The 17,457-nt window shown below is 35.6% G+C and overlaps 1 protein-coding gene and 1 long non-coding RNA gene across 2 annotated transcripts in view; one reads left to right on the plus strand and one right to left on the minus strand.

Annotated features, from left to right (window-relative positions):
* Nucleotides 1-17,457, plus strand: part of LOC141394323 (uncharacterized) — a 204,093-nt gene that overhangs the window by 85,325 nt on the left and 101,311 nt on the right. The window lies entirely within an intron of this gene.
* b (glutamate decarboxylase-like protein black) overlaps nt 1-17,457 on the minus strand; it is a 111,788-nt gene that overhangs the window by 835 nt on the left and 93,496 nt on the right. The window lies entirely within an intron of this gene.

Raw genomic sequence — 17,457 nt, forward strand, 5'->3', positions numbered from 1 at the left:
GAGTAGTCATCTTTTACGTAATGTTATATTTCTTGTAATCGCTAACTTGTTAATTTTTTTAATTTTATTCCAAATGATTTTACTTTTGTAACTGCCACCTCATTAAAGTGGGGTTTTATGGACTAGTTGCTCTGCATAATAGTTCCTTGGCCATTGGGCTTTTTATTACAAAAATAAATAAATAAAAAAGTAGTACAAAGTTGTACAAATGAAATGAATTTCATATGCTTGCATTTTTAAACATTTTAGTTCTACTAATCCATGCTTCTGGTAGCACAGCTAAGTTTCCATTAGTTTCAGAGATATAGCTTTAATCTGAGCAAAAACAGTCGTATTAGCCCGTTCTGGATGAGGCTATAAAATCCAAACCCAATCTAACAACAAATAACCCAACTACAATTTTGTAGCCTCAATATTTACTTTCAGAAAATGCCTACTAGAAGCTGTTTGAATCTGCAGTATTAACATTTCTTTAGGCTATTCATAACTGACATATTATACGCAAGCATTGCTGGGAAAGCCAGTTTAAAACCACCTCTGCAAGTTACTCAGAAGGCTTTGATAATGTTGCATTTTTGATAAGAATATACCCTGCTCCAAAATGTGTTTAAATTATTGGTTGTATCTTCTCAAAATAGGTGTGTCTTTTTACGTGATAATGTTACTAAATGCTGTCTTTTTACACAATAGTTCAGTAAAGAGAGCGAAGTGAGAGAACAATTTTGACAGTTGTTTGCTGAGAAATTGCTGAAAGAATTTTCCCAGCAACATTTAGCAAGTTCGATCAGCTGTTTTTTAATCATCTGCTAATGGTCAGCTGCTCCATGTTTATCTGATTTTACGATTCAGCTATATTTATTGATTATTTTTTAATATATTAATTATTTTTTATTTATTATGCTTAAAATTGTAGAACTTTTTCATTGCTTTGGAGTTAGTTTTTCTTTCATACATTGGCGCCAATGTTTTTGTTTTGGTAATCAACTGTTACCTGGCTAAAGTTTACTAAATCCTGTCTTTTTACTTTTATCTCTATTTTCGTATCAAAGAGTAAAATCTCTCTTACTCTCAGAAAAGAAGTTACTGAACAATTATTACTGAAAAAGTAAAAAGACACAGCTGATAATATATCGTTCTACTTTATTAACGGTATTTTCTTTCACTGTGATTCATAAAGGTTCATTGAGTTTTTCGTATTTACAAAATGTTCGAAAAATCCTCTTATGGATTCAAAGCAGGTGCCTTTAATCTTTTTAATTAATGCTCTGGAAGGTATTTTACTTCATTTTGAAATCATACTTAAATCAGTTGATTCTAATGATAACGATGAATCATTATTGATAGTTTCTATTATTATTGCATCAAGGTCATCCTCATCCTCGAGGTTTACCCCTACATACGGTTTCAAAATTCTTGTACACAACGAGAAGATGCATATAAGCAATTCGTCATATATACATACATAGTTTCTTTTATTACTTTGGAAAGTAATATTAAGAATATTCATTTTTTAGGGGACAAGAAAACGAAATAAGGTTTTATTTGTTTATTACCTATTTGTTCATTGATGACTTTTTGATTTTTTGCAGTAAAATCACCTTCACTCATAAAATGCGTAATGTAACTGATATTTCAAAGCAGAAAAAATCCCCATCAAATCCCCAGTTTTTGAGCTTATTTCCCCATCAAATCCCCAGATCCCCAATTAAAATTTTTCATCCCCATTTTGCAAAAAAATCCCCATTTTGGGGACAAATCCCCAATACTGGCAACACTGGACTGAACTATACAAAAGATCCACGAAGAACGATCAACGAACGATTCACAATCTAGTTCACATGCCATACACATATCGACGCCTCCAAACAATAGTATCCTAAGTCGACTTAGCATGTTTTCAAGTTCTTTACATTTTTACATTTTACGTCCTTTAACCTAAATTCTGTCAAAATTTTGGTAATGGTCGGTCAATCCGAACAGAAGTTATAAACAAATGTTTACTCAGAATAGTAGTGACGGTCAAAGAAAAGTGTAAACTTTGAGAGCTTCTCCTGCAAAACTCACTTTTCAGACTTAGCATACTATTATTTGGAGGTGTCGATATGAATAAAGTGACGCCGTCTTCTGTGCTAAGTGATGCCTTCGTAACGTAATGAGTTTTGTTTATTTTTTGGATCAATGTGAAGTATCAACCCCTATTGTAATAAAAGTAATTTCTACAAAAAGAACATTTTTACATAACATATCCCAATATATCAAATCTATTACCTATTCAATATACCTTGTTTTGAACAGAAAAAGGGAAAAAATTTTACATACATACAACATACGAGATTTTTGCCAGCCATTTAATTAAATTCTCATTACATTTTTTTCTTAAGGAAAGTTTCTTGTAATCTTAGTGCAAACATAATATTTCTTTATCTAACTATAATATTTTTGTAGTTTAATTATACTATTCCATTGCTTTTTTGCTACTTGGTGTATATATGTATGTGTTTTGATCAAGCGAACGATTAAGAGCCCGTAAACGATTCTGATCCGAATGATTGAACGGGATAGTGAACTATGAACTAGATTACTGAACTAGTTCAGTTAAAAGAACTGAGCTATTGAACTAGATCTTTCAAATGAACTAGATTGTGCAACTCTAAAGAGAACGTTAAGGCGGGAGGTGAGTAGCTGCTGTCATAGTAATGCTACTGCTGCGATTTTTCCCACCCGCATTAACAATTTAAGCAAAAATCTACTTTTTTGTTAGTTTATTTTGTTCTCGTTTTCTATGTTTTGTTTGTTGTTTTTGAAGTTTTTATTTGAATTGGGATTTCTGTTTACACCCTACATAAGGCAATGTATAAACAACAAGTTATGACAACAAAAACTGTTAGGTATGGTTACATATTAACCGTTGGATAGATTTTTGTCTTGATTTTTAACATCAGCAATCCCATTTTATTAACAATTACAAAAACATAGTTATTGGAAGTAATGCGAAGGGGGTTCAAAAGTCGGTGAAGTCGAATGTCATTTTGTTTTGTAAACATTTCCATATGTGTTATGTACAAACGTGTGTAATGTCCAATATTGAAAGTGATGTGAAGAAATGTGAGTAATCGGTAGAATTCAAATGCTTTACGCAGTAGATTTTTATAAGTCTATCTAATCATTCTAGGCATTAACACCCACCCACAATGCGAAATATTCGAAATTCAATGAAAAAAAAAAAAAATATTTCAAAAGACGAAATAAAAAAACGTTTCGCTCCTATTGATATTAACGATTTTGAAATTAAATTCAAAATGTTCTTTTCTGAATTTAAAAAAAAAGATGGGAAAAATCTAATAGACGCGATGCTCGATTTTCCGATACATATAAAAATTGGCTAGATAGTTACATCACATTCGTTAGTAAATCCACAAAGAAAAGAGGTCGTAAGGAAATGGAATTTGATGAATGCTTACACAAAACTAAAACAAAAAGATGCAAGAACTTAATAGATGACACATCTCTTTCTACTGAGTTATGCCACTCATGTAAGTCTACGTACTGCTGGTCACCAAAATGTTTAAAAGTTTAACGTCTACCCCATCCGAAGCTAAGAAATTTACGGTAATTTAACGTCAGAAGATAGGGTAACACAAATGAGCCCAGAAGCAGCACTCATAGTTATGATTGATGCAAAGTTAACACGAAGCCAATATGAAATAATTAAAAAATCAGCTCCGGAAAAATTCCTTCGTATACTTCTGTGCAGCAAGCAAAAAAACTATGTTACCCTGAGGCAATATCAGTGTCCGAAACATTCGCCAAAATAAACCTACAGGACCTCCTCAATCACACTGTTGAGCGATTGATTCTCCTTCAAGTAGATGTTGTTTCCACCTTAACGGATGAAGAACTTCCGGAGACAATTCTATACACCAAATGGGGCTTTGATGGTATTTCTGGGCATAGCTCATATAAACAAGCGTTTCATGGCCATGAATGCAGTGACGCATCTGTATTCATAACATCCATATTTCCTATTAGACTAGTGTGCCAAAATAAGATTATTTGGCAAAAACCTCGCCCATTTTCTATAAGATTTTGTAGACCACTTAAAATCGAATTTATTAAAGAATCTGCATCTGTTTCCAGAGACGAAAAAATTAGAGTTTAAAATGAAATCACTTCCCTCGAAAAATCTACAGTATGCATTCAAAATAAATCAGTTAATGTAAGTCACAAGCTTATGCTGGTAATGGTTGACTTTTCCGTCAAAAGCATGGTTGCATGGTTGGTTCCGTTTTTTCGAATGTCTTATCCACTTGGCATATAAATTGCCTATTAAAAATGGCAAGCAAGGACAAATGCAGATAAGGAAATTGTGCAAGAAAACAAACTAAGAATTCAAAAAGAATTTAGAACCAACACTGGGCTCAGTATTGACCAACCAAAACCAGGCTTTGGTAACTCAAATGATGGTAACAGGCGATTTTTTGAGAATTCAGAAATATCTGCACAGAGTACACAGATTGACAAACAACTTTTCAAAAATATGCATATCATATTAATAGCAGTGTCCTCTGGGCATTATATAAATGTTGAAAAATTCAGGGAATTTTCATATAACACTGCTAAACTTTTTGTTAGTGAATACCCAGGGTACACCATGCCACCAACTCTACATAAATTTTTCATACATGGAACAGAAATAATTTCCCATGCTTTATTGCCTATAGGCCAACTTTCTGAGGAAGCTCAGGAAGCAAGAAACAAAGATTTCAAAAACTACAGAGACATTTTATCACGAAAATTTAGTAGGGAAGAATGTAACAGAGACATTTTAAATAGATAAAAGGTTCAGCATCTTCCAGAAGCAGTAGTCGAGTGATCTGACCTTACCTTCATGTATGACGAATGAGTCATATTAAGACAAGGAAGCCGATACATGGGAACTTGAAGAATTCAAAAATATTTTTGGTACTACATTTAGAAATAATTTCTTATACAAAATTGTACATGCCGTTTTGCTTTTTTCAGATATGAAGCCTTTATTGCAGCTGCAGTTTTAACTAACTTCGACGTCGAAAGGGATCGATAATCCAGCAATAAAATTAATGTATACATATATATACCTGTACATACATACATATACCTATATATAGTTTTACAAATAATTCTTTTTCAATAATAAATAAATATTTTTTGTCAAAATCTTTAAGCAATGTTTTCAACGAATAATGATTTGGATGTGAACTTTATAAAAATAATGAATTCTATTTGTGTTAGCCCGTCGAAAACAAAGGTCTCTGTCATGTATAATGGTATGAATACTGAGTTTGTGTCCGAGTTGCTATGTTTGGGAGTGGTCCTTGATAATAAGTTAAGTTTTGATGGTCACATCAATATGATTACATCTCAGATGAATTGTTCCCTAAGTGGTCTTTATTCCACGGATCTGGATTTGCCGTTACATATTAGGAAGCGTTTGGTCCATGCATTAGTATTACCAACGTTTCTATACTGTATACAAGTCTATTCCGGCTCCAGTTCGAGTAATATGAATCTCATTCGGTTGACAATAAACCGAATTATTCGTTTTGTTTTTAGGTCGAAGACTCGTGTTCATATCACTCCATATGTGGTTGAATTTTTCGGGCGTTCTTTCACATCCTTTGTAGGCTCTCGACTGTTACTTAGTTTTTTTTCTAAATAATTAAGCACCAATGCCCATATTTTTTTTTGAGATTTTGTCATTTGCTCTTCTATCAGACGAAATCAACTGCAAATACCCATGGTTCACCATCTCTTAAACGACTCATTTCTAATTCGTGTTGCGCGATTGTATAACGCTTTACCTTATGAATTAAAAAAAGTTCAGTACTACTATAGTATTTTATAAAAAAATTGTTCGTCACCTTGAGTGATGAGTTGTTTTTTTCCAATATTTCCTAAGTGTACTTTTTATATATGAATATAATTTATAAGGCATATAAAGAAACATATTTTGTCAATTATCTCTTTATACTAATGTTATATAATGTTTATTTAGTTATATGTCGATTTTTGACATGTCACTTTGTTAGAGTAGTTACATCAAATTATTATGCATATTATATTCTCATTAATCGGCCTAAAGGCTTTGGATACATGTTAGACTATGAATAAAAATAAAATGACAAAATGAACTGTCTGTGCTTTATTATTTTTCGAAATTATTGCTGCGATGTGTCCGTCTGCGTTGAACGTGTCTCCGCACGAGTGCACTCGGCCTATTGGAACCGAACACTCCATTTAGCTGTAACCACTCTTTTTACAATTCCAGCAGATGTATTTGGACCTTGCACCAATGGCATCCAACTCAAACCCTCCTTGACTCCTTCATGTCCAAAGTCTATCTCATGAACCTTCTGGTGTTGGTATGTTCTATGTTGGTAGGCTTGGCGCTGGATGGCTATCATGGCTTCTGGTGCATTATTTGCTTCGGTTGCAGTGCTTCCTGAGGCTTGGTATCCATATTGGCCTGCCTCTTCAACATACTACTGAAAAAAGCGAAATGCTAAATACCAAACTACCAAAAGTTTCTTCTCTTATCCAAGTTTACATAAAGTTCAGGGATTCCTACCTTCTATTCCGCCAATTCAAGCTTTGTTACCACGATATGCAAAATAAAGCCAATAGATGAAAAAAATTACAATAACCTTAAGTGAATACCTATGACACCTATACAAAAAACACGCTTTCTATCTTCTTCCTGTAATGAAATACGATTCAACTGACACATCAGTATTTTTATACTGGTGTACTAAAACTGATATGAAGTTAAAACGATAAAGGGGTACCTGACAATCAGGGGACAAAATAAAGAGAATAGTTAGTGCCAGAAGTGTGTCTCTCACAAAGAAGCTCTATTAAGACTGTTGTACAGTCATTCCTATTGTTGATTGTGGTGATGCTTTTTATTTGTTAATATTGGAGTAACTACAAAACCCATGTGTAAAAAATCTTTCTACCGCTTTGAAAATAAAAGACGATTTTTTCCGCTTCCCGGTTGTTTTCGGTTTGCAGTCAATTTATTAACTAACTAAAAATGCAATGTTACATTTTATTTTTGGTTCAAGAAGTAAAAAATAGTTCAGTTAAATCATTTTCGTAAACAAGAAACAGTAATTGAGTGATTTTTAATATTAGCAAATTTGTACATATGTATGTGTGTAATAATACACATACATACATAATACATTCTACATCCTCCGCCCCGGCAGCTGATATCTCCAAAGGATATAGCAGTTGAATTGGTCGCTTCAAAATCTTTTGGTTCTGAGTTCTCACATCGCACGCTCGCACCTTTCCGTCTCTTCATTGATATATTTGTTGTACCACCGCTAAGCGCCAAAATAATCTTGGTTTGTTGTCTTCATGAAGTAGGACTACATCTCCAACTTTAACGCTCTTCGCTAGTTCAGTCTTGTTGTGGTGAATAGACCTCAGTTGACATAGGTATTCGCTTCTCCAACGCTTAAAAAACTTTTGAATCATTGATCGTCTTAGGAGCCAGGATTTCCCAATTATCGAACCATCATCTAAGAAATCTAAGGAAGAAAAGATACATTTGCAATTATTTAAGAAGTGAGACGGCGTCAATGGCTCCAAATCGTTATGGTCGCTGGTGATGTACGTCATCGGTCTTCCATTCACAATGCTCTCCACTTCTGTTAACAGTGTAGATAAATCATCAGTCGCTAAGTTTGTTTTCCAATAGCCGCTTTCAGACATACTTTCACACTCTTCACTAATCGCTCCCAAGATCCACCCCACCATGCCGCTCGTTCAGGAATGAATTGCCATACCACATTTTTCTCTGCCGCTAAATTTTGCACTTCGCTTGTTTTTAACATCTCTTCGAGTTTTCGCAATTCCATATCAGCTCTTTTGAAGGTTTTGGCGTTGTCAGAAATAATTTTCGCTGGTACACCTCTCCTGGCAACAAATCTCCGAATGGCATTAATGCATTTCTCAGTGGTCACATCTTCAACTAGCTCCAGATGAACTGCACGAATTGCTGCACACGTAAACAACATGATGTAAACCTTTTTCTCGCTCTCATTATTTTCCAATTTAACATAAAGTGGGCCGGCGAAATCGACTACAGTTGTTTGAAATGGTTGACTCGTCATTACTCGCTCTGCTGGCAGCACACACCATGGCTCCATTGCGCTCTTACTATGTAAACGTAAACATATCACGCACCTCTGCAGAATTCGTTTGATTAGTTGACGCTAGAGTTTGGAAATTCCCGGCTTTTTTTCATTCCCGGGAACCCGGGAATTTCCGGGACTATGGTAATTATAATTCGTGGGGCATAGACGTGACAGAGATTATTCCTGACTAATTAGCGGAGATTATATAAAATATCTTTTTCCAACTACCATCCTAGCAAAGCTTCCTTGATATCAAAGAGTGCTGTCCGATTATATTTTTAAAGTCAACTATATTGTATGTTCTTATGATTCGAAATGCGCGTTGGGTACACGCCTTCACAATGGCAACACGTTGGCACCAATGATATAGAGTCGTACTTACATGAACATACATACCATTGTTATTACTGGTTTCCAATCCAAATATGCTCTATTTGCCACTTACACATTATACAGTGTTTTATATTGCAAACAATAATTCGAATGGATCACCGCTTTTATATCTTAGCCAATTAATATTCTTCAAGAATGCCACCAATAAAAATTTAGACTAGAACAACCATGATAAACTAAAAATTAAGTATTATGTGAGGCTATACAGACTTCGAATTCCAAAAAAAACACCAATTATCGAGAAGACCAATACATACATATTTTATACGAATTATGGGGATTTTTCCAATGGGCCCGAAATTACGAATAATCGGGCACGAATTATCGCCATTCTACTATATTCCCAATATTAAATAACTATAAGGCAAGTAATATATGACTTATACATGAAAATACAAATACCCGTATTCCCGGGAATTTCAAAAAAATGTCCCGGGAAATCCCGTTCAAAAAATTTTGGGAATTCCCGGGTCGGGAATTCCCGACTAGAAACTCTAGTTGACGCGCTTGAATTATCCAATATTTTCATCTTAGATACGCTAATACCGCGGAAATTCCTCTGTGTAATGTTTTCTTGTGTGCGTCTATCACTATGAGCTGGCTGAAATAAGAATTCTTAGGCTATATTATAGGATTTCTCTCGTCGCTGCAAAACTCGTCTTCTGGTAGTCTGAAATTCGCTCGTACTATTCCATCAACAATTGTTGGGTTGAGAGACGCTATTTCAGAATTCGGAGGTAATGGTTTTGCATTTTTCTCCAAAGCTGCTACTTCTTCGCTGTAGTACATTATTTGTTTTCCTCTTATCCAGAATTTTTCTGCTTCTTGAACTTCATTCGCTATTATGTACTCTGTTGTCGGTTTCTTTCTTACACTGGTTCGCTTTATAAATCTAAACACATACGCTGTTGCGTGTAGAAGCCTGCTTAATTGACTAAATCGTGTAATATCAATAACAGGTTTAATTCTCTCTTGCTTTGGCTTCTCATCAGATGTAAACAAACATTCTATTTTCTCCATCTTGTTATTCGCTGGCCAATGAGATTCATCTTGTGACAACCATGAAGGGCCAAATTTCCACTCTTTTGATGATGTCAGCTCTTTTGCTTTATCCCTCTGGTTAGTAAATCAGCTGGGTTACTCTTTCCGTCGCAGTGTCTCCATTCGCTTTGTGTTGTTAATTTGTTGATTTCAGCCACCTTACCTTTAACATGAGGTTTGCATTGTTTACCATGACCGTTGATCCAATTCAATGTTATCAATGAATCTGTCCACATTGTCGTTGAGTGAATCTTAAAATCCAGAGCACTGTAAAGAAATACTCTCAGCCGCACTGCTACTAATGCTGCCGTTAATTCCAATTTCGGTAGAGTAATCTAATTTCCAGTCTGTTTCATTGGGCTGATTCTATTCTTGGAAGAAACAAAAATGGTTTTAATGTCGCTCGATGATGAAACTCTAATATACGATACGACTCCGAACGCCTTTAGGCTCGCGTCTGCAAAAATATGAAGCTGTTTTGTTAGATTATCACTATTTGAAATACATCTAGGGAAACTGAAATCTTGCAAAAAATCTAGTTCACTCTGCCATCGCTGAAATTTGGCTGATATTTCGTCGTTTAATTGTTCATCCCAATCGCTTTTTTGCTGCCAAACTTCTTGCAAAATTAGTTTTATTCTGACTGTGAGTGGACCTAAAAATCCGAGGGGATCGTAGATTTTTGCCATCGCTTTCATTACATTTCGTTTTGTTGATGTTTAACTCTGTAAATAAACCTTACTGCTCTATATCGACGCTTATTATGTCAAAAAATTTATTCCAAATCACTCCTAAGACCTTTTGTTCTGCCATAATCCGCTTGTCACCCATGATTGCTGCCGCTTGTTGATCGTTAGTAGTCCACTTTCTTAAGTTAAAGTTGGCCGCTGACATAACCTTTTGCGCTGTGCCATAAATATTCTGAACGTCGTCTATCCTATTCACGCTTAAGATCAAGTCATCAACATAAAATGACGATTTTAGTTTTTCAATTACAGGTCCGAGATGCTGATAGTTGTCCAAGTGGTGGTTTATTGTCGCTGTTAGAAGGAATGGACTTGATGTTGCACCGAACGTAACTCTTGTCATTCGAAATTCCGCTAACTCTGGCAATGGTTTATTTATTTCTGGCTTTCGCTTGTACCATAAAAATCGATGAGAATCACGATCGCTTTCGTTAATTGAAATTTGCAAGAACGCCTTTTCTATATCCGCTGTTATCGCTATTGTATTAGACCGAAATTGTAATAATATTTTGAACAAATTTGCCACCAAATTATCAACCGCGCTTAAATGTTCGTTTAGTGATGTGTATCCACGTTCGCTAGATGAGGCATCAAATACTATTCGTCACTTCGAAGTAGTTTTGTCTTCCCCATAAACTGGCTTGTGTGGCATGTAATATATTTTACCGCTTTTATCTTCGTTATTTTTATTTACACTTTCTGCAATACAGGCATCTATTAAAATCTTATTTCGGTATCGTATTCCGCTATTTTTACTTCGCTTTTGATTAGTTTATTCGTCAAATTATATAACCGTTTCTCCGCCACATTTCTATTATCATTTAAAATTTCGTTAGTTTCTTTCCAAGGCAGACTAACCTCATAACGACCTTTATCAAATTTTATGTTTTGCACCGTTTTGTTGTAGAGTTCACTGTCAGACGTAACGAATGGCTTAATCCCTATTGATTCTAAATTCGAAAATTGTGTTATGTCGAAATTCTCGAACGCGACTTTATTTTCGTTTACGTTAAACACACACGGAGTTGGTTCATAATTTTCACTATTTTGTTTTCCTTGAAAGGTCCAACCGAAAAATGTTTTCACTGCCACCATATCTTCGCTTAATTTCTCCACATAATTTGTATCGCTATTCTCGCTATTTATGTTTTTGTCCGCTAGTTCTATTTTTATGTTCGCTGATAGGTTTGGTATTTGCTGTGCACACGGGAGTACATTGTTACAAATAGATGGAACAACTGTCGCTGATATTATCACTCTTTTGTTTTGATATTGACTTGTCAGTGCTATTTATACTATTTCGTATTGGCTGACGTTTTTAATAGAATTATCTCCGAAACCGGTTATGCTCATGTTAATGTAATCCACTGCTTTTAATTTTAATATATTTTTTACGCGCTCTGTTATAAATGTACGCTGGCTACCATTATCCATAATTATTCTTGAAAACACATGATCTCCACTGTTCACATTACATATCATTGCTTTAGCTGTTTGTAAATATATTCCATTTGATTTTTTGTTTTGGGTTTGTTCCATTCCAAGAGTTTCTGTTAGTGGGGGCTTCTCCACTCTCTTAACATCTCTCTCACACATCAATGTCAAATGCCTACCGCTACAACCATCACATCTTATATTGGGTGTTTTACAGTATTTGGAGTTATGATTTCTGTTAGCGCATCAGTAACATCTCCCCTCGCTCTTTAAAATTGCCTTCTTCCTCTCAATGCTCAAACCAGTTTTGCAATCCGTTGTTGAGTGGTTGTTTCTTTTGCAAAAAATGCAATACATTTTTGAGTCGCTGCCTACATGTAAAGCCGAAGCTGTTGGGTACTTTACTTTAGATTCTTTTCGATCTATTGTTCGCTTTTCGCTCTCTGATATTTGTGACATTTCCATTGCCTCTAATTCTCCTTTAATGAAATTGAGAAGAAAATTTAATTGTTCTGAGTCTTGTCCGTTGCCCTTTAGGTTTGCAATGGCTGTGTCGACGCTGGAATTTAAAATTGCGTTTACGTTATTTTTTGCTACTTTTCTATGGAAGGCTACACGCATTGTTGCTGGAATACATTTTAGGAGAATGGACTTTACCATAATGTCATATTGGTTTGATGAAACCTGAAATGCCGCTAATGTTCTCATCGTAGAGGTGACCTCGTTGTAAATTTACGTAACCCTGTTACGTCCCTCGCTGATTGTACTGGTTGGAGAGCCATTAATTTCTGTATGAATTTTTCAACGATTTTGTCGGTGTGTCCATACTCTCCAACAATAAATCTATTGCCTCTTTGTAGCACTTCTCCGATGGGGTAAATCCTGCTATGGTAGCTGCTGCTCGGCCTACCAACGATTCGCTTAGAAAATTAAACTTGGAAACTTACGAAATCTTCGCTTTTTATTAAACGCTTCACTTGTTCGTCCGCTTTTCTTAATTTTTCGTGAGCATTTTTTAACCGCTGAATATAAACGGAAAGTTGTGTCTCTACGTTAGTTGGATCGCTAGATTCGCTAAAGTTAATACTTTCAAACGTTTTCAAATAGTCGCTGATCGTGTTACACAATTTCGTTACATGTGTTCAACAAGACGCTCTGTATACCGTTTCTATTTTTAAACTTTTTAAACTTTAATTAATGTCGACTGTACTTTCGGTCCCGGGGTTTTTACCATGTAAAAAATCTTTCTACCGCTTTGAAAATAAAAGACGATTTTTTCCGCTTCCCGGTTCTTTTCGGTTTGCAGTCAATTTATTAACTAACTGAAAATGCAGTGTTACATTTTATGCTTGGTTCAAGAAGTAAAAAATAGTTCCGTTAATTCATTTTCGTAAACAAGAAAAAGTAATTGAGTGATTTTAAATATTAGCAAAATTGTACATATGTATGTGTGTAATAATTCAAAAATAATACATTAGGATGCTCCGCTTTTTAAATAACTTTCTACACCATGAAACTCGAGTATGTCCATCAACCATTGATGAGTACTAGACCACCAGTGGGATCAAAACCACTCCATTGTTGGACATTAAGTTACTCTTGGCCTATTTCATTATTCTATTGGATGATCAAATCCTAAGCTAATCCAAGGCTGGATGCGATTAGATCTATTAGACGACTAAAATATTCTAACCGCCTGTTCATGTATATCGCACGGAAACTTGTACGAAAGGAAAGCAGTCACTCACTTCCGTCTAAAAATGCGTTCATGTATTTCGCAAACTATGGTGCGACTGCCGTTACTCATCCTATGCGAAATATTACTAATTTGAATGTAGATTTGTACAACTATGTTTCATAAATGAGAGCCAAATGTGAAATAAAAACAAAATCCACATATACATACAAACATTGGAATATATGTGATTTGTTTTGTTTGAAAAATAAAATGAGTCGGTATTTTGAATTATTTTATTTTATTGATTTCTTCAAAATAATGAATGAACCCGCCATTAAAACGTGTCTATAAAATTTTTATTTGTTTCAAGAATGTGCTGCATAAATTTGTTTTAAGATTTTCGGTGTTATTCGCGAGTTTACGTTCTACTCGGCAGCTACAAAGCAAGTGAGTGATTTTGACATTCTCTTCCTATAAGAGACAGTCCTTTCGAAATACATAAACCCAAATTTAATGTAAAAGTGTACGTTTACGTGTTATTTCGTATGGCTTGTCGGCCGCAAAGATTTTCGTTTCGAAGACGTTTACATGAACAGAAAATGATGTTTTCCCACTTCCGAAGCGCAAAAAACCCTTCGGTCGACATACATGAACAGGCTGTAAGTCTCCAGATTCCCATTCCCTGCCTCTCGAATAGACTTATAAAAAATCCCATCGGGACATGGACGCCGAGACATAATCCAGAAAACCACATAGTTACAAAATAAAACTATAAACAAATGTGTACCACAGGAACTCTTACATCCACGCCATCCTATGGCACCCAACTCAAACCTAAAAGAAGCCTGAAATTGGGACCTGGACGGAATTTCAGAAGAATTCCTTCTATTCGGTAATACTAGCTGGCACTGTGGCAACCGCTGAGGACTCCTAAGGTAAACTCTAACGGGACCTACGGCCTACTTTATACTGGGTGCCATTTTGTACTGTGCTTGGTCAAAAGTGAAGAATTTAATCTGTTTAACCCTACACCACTATGTGGGGAGGGTATTATAAGTTGGTTTTGGCCAAAAAGTTTGTAACGCATCGAAATAGTGGTCGTAGATTATACTTATATATACCAAAATGAATGTCTCGACGAGCTGAGTCGATCTAGGCCCCGGTATATGAGGGTCCGGGAGAGAAATGAGCCTAATGATTTTGGTGATTGTCGGATAATATTCAGGGCTCGGAATGGGCAAAAAACTTATTTGGAGAAAATGTCAGCGTTTTATTTCAAAGCGCTACAGGCCGAAATTTTGATCGGATCGACACGACATTGATTTTGATGATGGTCGGATAATATTCAGGGGTAGGAATGGGCAAAGACTTATTTGCAGAAAAGGTGATGCGACGGACTTCTCGTCGCATCACAAAAATGTACCAAGAAACCTTGAGGGAAAACCCCAAGAAAAGAAAACACGCGGGCTGATGTTGTCTGTTTGATGGCTTTAGAGAGACTCATTCTTTATTCACTACAAAATATTCAAACCTAAATCTTACAATCTAACAATAACACACATACACATACATTTTGTTTACACGCACATTAGAAATGCACGCTGTGTCTATAAATGCCTTATGCAGCCGTGCACACACACGTTGCGTTGATAATGGAAAGTACATCTTTTATTATCGATCCTTTCTTATCTTTACTATTTTGGGCACGACATTTGTTCCATTATTTATGACAGGCAGTTGGTTATTTTTAAACATAGATTCTTAGAAGACATGCATTAAAAAGAAATCTACCTGACTCTATTTACACAGAAAAGAGTCTTTAACAAAAATCACCATTCTCCCCGCCTTAAAAGATCCTATTTTCATTTTCTTGCTTGCTATTTATCTGACTCCATTTACATAGACTAGTTTAGATACAAAACTAAGTACTCCTCTCTCTCTCTCTCTCTCTCTCTTAGAGTATTATAATCTTTTAACAATAATGTAGGAATGTTATTTTTTACAAAATAGGAATATTATCTTAAACATTATCATAATGTAATACTTTTCATTTTCTGAAGCATGATGCTGAAGGCATTATTTAGTTTAATTATTAAAAGATGATAACCACTTAATTCTAGGTGATGGCACACAACACCTTCAGCAACCAGCTAGGATGAGGACTTCTTTTCCCTCGATGAAATACGTGGTATATCCATTTTCTTCGTAAAGGATATTTCTGGCCACTAAAACTTTCTTCGTTAATATGATGACTTGACACGTGACGTATAATTGTACGCTTGATACGATCGGCACCAGCAACTTCTTCTTCATGTGTTGCACTCGATACATACCATTGAGACACGGGAGCAATTTTACATTTAAACCGCCTGCCGTCGACTTACACTTCATCGGTACCTTTATTCGGCACCTTCAAAAATTTAGCCTTCGCTTCACATTCAAAAATTCCGATGTCATCCTTTTCACTGCCACACACTAGTTTCTTGTAGGCAGCAACTTCGAAATCCAATGAATCCTTGATATCTATTGAATCTTGATATTCGTGCAGTTGTTGTGTCATTTCATCACGGCACAGCTGCAATTCGGTTTCCACTTTGGCAATATCAGAAGCATGACGTCTACGTTCATTGGCGAGCAATTTCTCCAAATCACAATTGCGGTCATTCAATACAGCATTCGTAGATTCCAATTCTCTAATGCGACTATTCAAACCATCAATACGTATACGAGTGACATGTAATTCTTGTATAGCACTTGAAGATACAACGGACTCACGATTGGCTGCTGCTTGAAGATTTTTATTCTCTTGTTTGTATACAGTTTCCATTTTGCGCATTACTCCTACGTGTTGTTCAGGCAACTCTTGCTGTTGTAATTTGGTCTCATATTGTTTAGAGAGTCCAGTGCGTAATTCATTAATTTCTTCTGAATGAAATTTTTCCTTGAAGGTCAGTTCGTTACGCAGGCGTTGTATGTTGCCTTCCAACTCAATACGTGCCCGTGTTTCATCTTGCAAACGCTTATGAGCCTCTTTCATTTGTTTGCGTAGAAGCTCCAATTCTGCATGCACCTCACAGAGTTCATCACCGGCTTCCTTCGTTTAAGCATTCGCAACATCGTATTTGGCGTTAAAGTCAGCAGCTCGTGATTCGTACACACGAGCCTTCTTCTCAGGAATTTGCCAGTCCTTGGTTTTTTGCTCCGATCTGGCCTTCAACTGCTAATTTTTCTCACGCAGTTGGTTGACTTCAATCTTTAATTTCCTCGAAACATCATCCCGAACGTTTTCATTCTGAGTTTCCGTAGTTTCCGAGTCCCTAACAACTGCCCTACACTACCTGAAACTGTACATCATTATTTATGTTCACCTTTTTTGGTGCTATTCTTGAAATGCTCCCACTTCGCACTAAGTGGTAACAAATCTTTAAAAAATTGGTTGGTCGGAGCTCCCTTTCGTTACCTAAAAAATCCTTTCTTGCTGCCGTGAAAGAATGGGTAGTTCTTTCACGGCAGCAACACTTTTCCCTAGTTACTCTTACTACACTTTTTTGAGCAATTTTGCTCATTTCTAAATATAGCGACACAATATATTCGCCCAACATCTTTTGATGTTGAATGAATTCTCATAAATTCATCTTGATGAAATAATATATTGTGCGCTTAAAGAAAACAAATTAAACTTTTTTGTGTTTCTTTAATACACATGTTAGAAACCTAACGTAGTCACTTTTCTTCGTTTCACTACGTGTCACTAACACTATTGATTGGCCTAACACAGTCTTTTCTTCGACTGTTTGCCTTTTAACTTAGCAGGCGGATAAACGGTATCTTTTTAACCTACGTCCCTATCAGGTCACTAAAATAGTGGATAAATCCAACGCAGTTACTTTTTACTACGCACTTTTCTTTTTTTAAAATGTGAGCCTACCACGTTACTACACTTCGCACGAATAAACTACACTAATTTCACTATACAGAAACC

This window comes from Musca autumnalis, unplaced genomic scaffold, assembly GCF_047663935.1.
Source record: "Musca autumnalis isolate F117 unplaced genomic scaffold, ASM4766393v1 scaffold_2, whole genome shotgun sequence".
In the NCBI taxonomy this organism is placed as follows: Eukaryota; Metazoa; Arthropoda; class Insecta; order Diptera; family Muscidae; genus Musca; species Musca autumnalis.